The following is a 6,992-nucleotide window of genomic DNA, read 5'->3' on the forward strand; positions in this document are numbered from 1 at the left end:
TCTGAGACTGCCATGTCTCCTACGATGTCGCATATGACGAAAACAGCGTCGTCTAACGTGTCCAGAATGATGACAATACCAACATGTCACCTATCGACGTACTCGTGAATGTACATGTCTCACACGAGTCCTTGATGACTCAGATCTATCATACATAGCATGTAATATGTGCCAAAGTGCTCTCAAAGTAGTCTCATACATAACAAGAGCATATACAGATTCCGGAAGGTGCAAAGAGAGCGTAGATAGTGCCATCTCCTCTAGCTCCTGCCATTGATCGTCAGACATGTTTGAAGGTCTACCTGCATCACCACTCAATGGTCGATGCAACCCTCGTTGTGTCAGTGCATCAAGCATACAATCTCTCCATGCCTCAAAGTCTGACCCATCAAATACGCGCATCTGTGAGAGGTCACAATCTGATCGATCACCTGTCTCTGCCATGAGAACAGGTAGCAAGCTAGATAGCAAAACCACCTCACCAACAACACCTGGAAACTATCTACAAATATGGCTAGAAACACAATGTAAAACCTGTGAGACACACTCCAAAATAGAGCTCTCGCAATGTCAATACAAGCCTCGCCTGCTCTAGTATCACACTGCAATCTGTGAGCTAATCACCAAGCCCACACTGTGCGGTATCGATGCATACACACGCACAAATCTCCCACCTGCAGAGAACACCGCATGCAAATGCTGAGTGCAACCCGTAATCTCTACCTAGATCGCATAAATGATGCGCACAAAACTCTTCGAAAAATTTCGCCAGAGTTTCAACATAAAATGGCTATAAACCCAAATAACCATAAAGTGAACACCAAGATCACAACAAGAGCTACCAAATGCGTATCATCCACACTCAGTGCATGCTCAAATCTCCACAAACTGAGTCAAGTAATCTCTCATGTAAATTACCTCATACGACCATACATGTCACATACATGTGCCTTAGTCTTGAGCTCACAAAATCTACTCAGAGAAGAATGCAAAAACTTGTAAGAGAATCCATCCAAGATCCTGGCAATCGGAAGAAACCTATCCAAGAGAGAAAACATGCTCAAACAAGCATAAAAACACTTGTAAATAGTGCCTGTCAAACCTCCTCAGGTGTGCCTGCTACCTGCAGTGTGCACAGGTAAGCTGTCTGCAACAAAGAAAACAACAGAGCCCAAAACTGTCCTGAAAAACAGTCTCTGTGTTTTTAATTTCAGACCCACCTGCACTCCGAATCAGAAAACAATTCCTTCTACAAAGTCGTAGAGCTTGAAGCCAGCTCCATTTTGAACAAAAAAGTTTTGGAATTGGAGCTTTGTAGCTCAAGTTATGAGCAAAACAGTGGACTGCTGTCAAACTGTCAAAAACTGAACGACTTTCTTATGTGCTTCTTTGAGCTCATAGAAAGGCTCAAACTCACTTCCCACCTCGATGCGTGAGCTGAATGCATCAATCTCACAATGCTTTCATGCCTATGGAAGCTCCAAGCTCCAATCTATCGCCGATGTAGTCGTTGCAAAGCTTGCCGAGAAGAGGAAAAATGATGTACACAGTGGGCTGATTTGTAGAGGAACTGTCGATTGATCTGTGAGCACTAGGAAGCTCCTGAGAGCTCTTTTGCAATCCTCTGTATGGCTGCCCACAAGCCTCCTCTATTTCTTTGCTCAGATCTGTGACCTCTTCGCCATAGCCGACGAGTTCATCGCAAAGCCATCCATCTACGCTCTCACACCTGTCGCTCTGATACCAATTGAAGGGGATCGGGGAGCACCACAGACAGAGAGTGAGAGAGAGAGAAGGAGACACACACACGATGTGGGTGGGGAGACTGTGAGGTGGCAGCTCCCCCTATACTGTATACTCACTATAAGTATAGGGTAACAGTGGGCGGGTGCCCATGACCTAGGCAACCGGTCAAGGCACATAGGCCTTAACCCCAACAGGAGCGTCCGAGCAACAACATCTTACAGGGCACTCCGTACTGGAGGTCACTGGCCAGCGCAGCGGTTGCTCCATTTCTACATCACCTCACATAGAAGCTCACCGTCATAATTTGCAGGGTGTATTGGCAAGGGAAAACCCGGAATACATATTGTCTCCAGGTACCCTATGTCTTCACTTGGGGTTGTTGTCGTGTAGCTAGGAAACTTGTCAAAGACCCATTGCACTCTTCCTCTCCATGTTTGCTTGCGTAGCACATGTTGCTGCTTTCTAGGTGTTGCTTTGTTGAATGCATCTGGAGAGACACCCTCGCTTGGCATCTGCAGAAAATAGCCATGATCTTCTTGACCAAGTTGGGCATATCCCACAATCAATACATTCCAAGAGACGACCTCTCAGACAGGAACCTCCTCAAGTACTTTTTGTGCTTTATGAAGTGCACCACATATATTTGGCATACATGTCGACCAAACCACTTGTGTAATGCCGCATGTCCGCAAGGTGCAAGTGTGCAAGGCTTCAAAGGTGAAAGGTTGCGGTCTTCACAATCGATTATGCGTCCCCCCCCCCCCCCCCCCTCTCTCTCTCTCTCTTTCTCTCTCTACTTAGCTACAATTTTGTCGTGCTACATTGCATCACCTAAGCCTTTCACTTGACAGGTTAAAGTATACTAAACTTAGGCATGTTGTGATCGTAGAGATTCATGGAATGTGTTTCAAAGCATTACTTGAAAATTGGATGGGGAACTTCTCCCGAGGGGAGGTGAGGCGACTTAGAAGAATGAGCGGAAAATGGAGTTGATGGAGAAGGTAACAATTCAAATTGTGAGAGCTATTGAGCTTTGGCCAACAATGTTGTAGTACACAAAAGGGCGAAGAAAAGAGGAGACAAAGCGTGCGGACTCTGGGCCAAATCCATCATCTACTTTCACGACTTGCTAACTAAATGCATGGGCTGGCTGTGTAAAAATCGGAAAAAATCCACCCCACTACCAGTGTTTCAAACATATAATATTCCTTTTCGGTTTTTACAATAATCTTCTATATTTTGGGGCTCCTTCTCCTCTTGCCCTCAACTGGCCATAAACGATTTACCATAAAAAAAATTTAAAACTAAATTGTAGTAGGGCTGGCAGCGGTGTTTGTTGCATGCCTCGTCACTATATGGCACGGCTCTGGGTCAGAGGGGATCTAGGGCCCAAATTTGGGCCGCAAGGCGGCTTTAATTTCCATCGTCGGATCACAAAGTGAACTAGGGGTGAACTAGGGGTGAACTGAGGGTGAACTAGGGGCGGGTAAGCTAGGGGTGGGTAAACTGGGGGTGAACTAGGGGCGCCTAAACTAGGGTATGATCATGTGCCATGCCAACATGGACAGCAACGTGCATTAGCGTAGTGGTAGGGCATTCGTGTGGCAACCGAGACGTCCCAGGTTCGACTCACACCCCACGAGACGGGTGAATTAGGGGTGAACTTGGGACGCCATTTTGCCCCGAGTTCACCCCTAGTTCACCCCCAATTCACTGCGTGATCCAACGGCCGAGATTAAAGCCGTCTCGCGCCCCCAAATTTGAGCCCTAGATCCCCCTTTGGCCAGAGCCGTGCCATATAGTGACGAGGTGACGAGGTGTTGCATGGGCAACTCAAAAAGATCATAGTGTGGGCTGGTAGCGGCATCAGCAGGTTTGGTTGTCATCGTCTACGTCATGGTCTGGTCAGGAGCATGCAGCTGTATGTGCTTGAGCGGGTGGGCACACGATGTTGCAGGCTGGGCACACCGTGGATGGCGCTTCTCACTGGCTGCTACAACAACGCTTCCAAAAAGACACTCAAGACTCGTGAGTCGAGCCTACAAGTTTGCAGGTTTTCAAGCCCCACGAATCACAGCTGTGCAGGTTTTCAAGCCTCCCAAGTCGCACATCGTTTGCAAGCCTCGCAGGTGGTGGAGTTTGGGCTTGCAGCAGTGACGGCGGCAACATACCTGTAGCAATGACGGCAGCAGATTCCATGCATGGATGGTACATCGACGGGCCAGAGCCAAGTGGAGTTGGAGAGTACCTTCCAATGGTCCCTTCCCACTGTCCATGCTCCCCTCACACAGCAGAAGCGTCTCGCTCTCAGTTGCAAAGAGAAACAGAGACACACACACACACAGACCCAGCTGACAATTTCAATGTCTCCAATGAGTATAGCCCTCCTGCATGATGTCTATGATGGCAATTCTGTGCAGGAGATGAGGCAGAGGACGTGGCAAAATTCGATAGCCAACCGGAAAGGCGCACTCGCAAAAGCAAGAAACATCGCACCCACCTTGTAAGAAGCAAATCAGAGGAGGGCCGCGGGGGGGGGGGGGAGAGAGAGAGAGAGAGAGAACGTGGCCCCTTATCACTGTCCACCCACAGGAAGGGCTGCAAATCTGTGCAAGCCAGAGACGTGTAGGAAAACGGGACGAAGCAAGTCCACGGGATTGAGCTCGCATTCAGAGAAGGCCTAAACTGCAAGCGAGGCAAGTTGGCCGCCAACTAGGTACTGCTACTTTGTACTCCGACGTGAGGCAAGGTGGTGTAGCAAAAGCTGGCCGAGCCCCCATGAAGCGCACATGAGAGAGAGAGAGAGAGAGAGAGAGAGAGAGAACCTGGTGAATGGAAAGAGCGCCTTGCAGCAAGATGAACTTGGACACTCCTTGTGGCAGGGTCGACAGTACCTCAAACCATTCAAACCAAAAAGAGTATAGATTAGCTCTCTGTGGCAACATAGAGAGAGAGAGAGAGAGAGAGAGAGAGAGACAAATCGTAGAGACAGCCGCTCACCTTGCAATAGCGTCATAGGCTAGTAGCAGCAATCTATTTCGCTAATATGTGCTTTTATAGCACACAAAGGTGAGTCGAAGGGTCGCTACCAACGTTTTCTTGTTTTCTTGCAAGCCCTTGCAACGCTGGCTCCTCAGCTCGCCATCCGACCATGCATTGCCGGAGTCATCTTTTGAACCTTTTGGAGACACATGGCAGTTTGAATGTGAGCTTCCTTTATAAAGAGTATAGATAGATATTGGAAGACACATTCCAAAGGTAGCTTCTAAACATTGCTTTGTTGCTACAATATTCCAAAAAGGGGTAAGGTGATTTCAGATGTAGCACATGGCCATCATTGAGATGGAATGAGGGTATCCAATACAACAATAGTTTGAGCTAAAAAGACCACTCGTCGGTCACAAACACCATATCTTGCACCATGGATCTGACCAGTTTGTTAAAATCTATCTTTTGTAGAGAGCATCTCCACAAACTCTTATAGTTGTGCTGGTAATATGTTAATTCAATCACTCACAATTTGTGCGTTTTGCCAAAAAAACAAGAAAAAATTGTGCTTTAAATGGCCTCCATGTCTTGCTGGTGGCAAGCGTGACAACATGGTGGCACCTTGTGAGGACTTTACTGGTGATGAGGACAAGGGCCCCGCCCTATTGGATGTATATTTGTTGTGTTGGTTATGCTATGTCTCTCAAGAAGAGGGTCTTAGCTTACAATTATGTTGCTTTAGGATTGATTAATGAGGCTTGTCAAGGGGAGTTGGCCTAGTGGTTAAGCAAAGGGGCTCTAAGTGTGTCCACTATGGTTCGACTCTTGCGACACGCAAGTGTAGGTGTGGAGGCACAATCTCGTAAAACTAGCTGATGCTAGAGAAACAAGTGAAAGGGTCACGACAGCTTTCAAAAACAATAAGAAAGTGATAAAATTGTTAGGTTAAATTAAACTGGTATCAGTGTTTGGGAAAGGATTGCCTCAGCTTAGTCTTGAGCCGATTGAAAAGCGAGACTAGCTAGCTGCAAACCATGGTAAACGAAAGAAAAACCGATGAAATATGTGAGAAAGTCGTCCAAAAATTTTGCAAATCTCAAGATTTCTCTTAGTATTTCCGGTTTTCTTCTTTGTGAGGAGGAAACTCGATCAACAGCTACTTAATAAAAGAGACTTTCTCGAACGTCAACACTGACTGGAATCAAGCTATCAAATGCAAGAAATGTAAAGCCATGTGAAGTTGTGAAATGAAAGGTGAAATAAAAAGAACTAATTAATATATGTGTGTGTGTATAGAATTTATTAGAACTTTGCAAGGTGAAGCTTCACTTTAGCATTCTAAAACAATAGAATGCGAAAAAAACATGTGTGTGTAAAATTTACTAAAATTATGCAAGGTGAAGTTTCACTTAGGAATTCTAAAACAATAGAATGCAAAAAAAGTAAAGACATGTCAGGATGTGAAATGAAAGGTAAGTCTCCATCATGCACCCAAAACAATGAAAGTCTCCCTAACCTAGCACAACACTAAGGGTTTCTTTTAGAAAGCCAAAAACTCATTAACATATATATATATATGTGTGTGTGTGTGTGTGTATCCATAGTATTTACTAGAATTATGCAAGTGAAGTTTCACTTTAATATTCTAAAATAATAGAATGCAAGAATAGTCAAGACATGTCAGGATATGAAAATGAAAGTGAATTAAAAAGATCCATTTACTATTTTAAAATTGAAATAACATTTAATGTAAGTCTCAATCATCATTGAAAACAAAGAAAGTATGCCTAACCCAACTCAACTCTAAGGCTTCTTTTAGAAAGCCAAAAAAACAAAGGATTGATTAATGAGGCTTAGAGCAAGAAGAGGAGGAAACATTTTGCCTGGATTTCGACAAAAGACGTGAAATATGAAAAATGTACCTCATTCATGCGTGTAACAACCTTTTTTATGAGGGATCACAAAAAGAGCACGTATACTACTGTTTTTTATCACCTGTGCTACATTCTTTACGTTAAACATTTTAAGCATTAACAAACTGAACAAAAAGTTATCTTACGATCGCATATGCATGAAAGCTACAATTATTGTTGTTTTTTTTTTCTTTTCTTTGGTAGCAGCACTCACATTCTCGTGAGCAAATACAAAGCACACTGACGAGCTTTCACATGGTCGCCTGATCACACTCGAACCCATCACCTGAGTGATGGAGGATGAGTACTCATCAACCAGCCAAGCGAGCGCCTATTGTACAATCC

Source organism: Adiantum capillus-veneris, chromosome 18, assembly GCF_014529385.1.
Source record: "Adiantum capillus-veneris isolate H3 chromosome 18, ASM1452938v2, whole genome shotgun sequence".
In the NCBI taxonomy this organism is placed as follows: Eukaryota; Viridiplantae; Streptophyta; class Polypodiopsida; order Polypodiales; family Pteridaceae; genus Adiantum; species Adiantum capillus-veneris.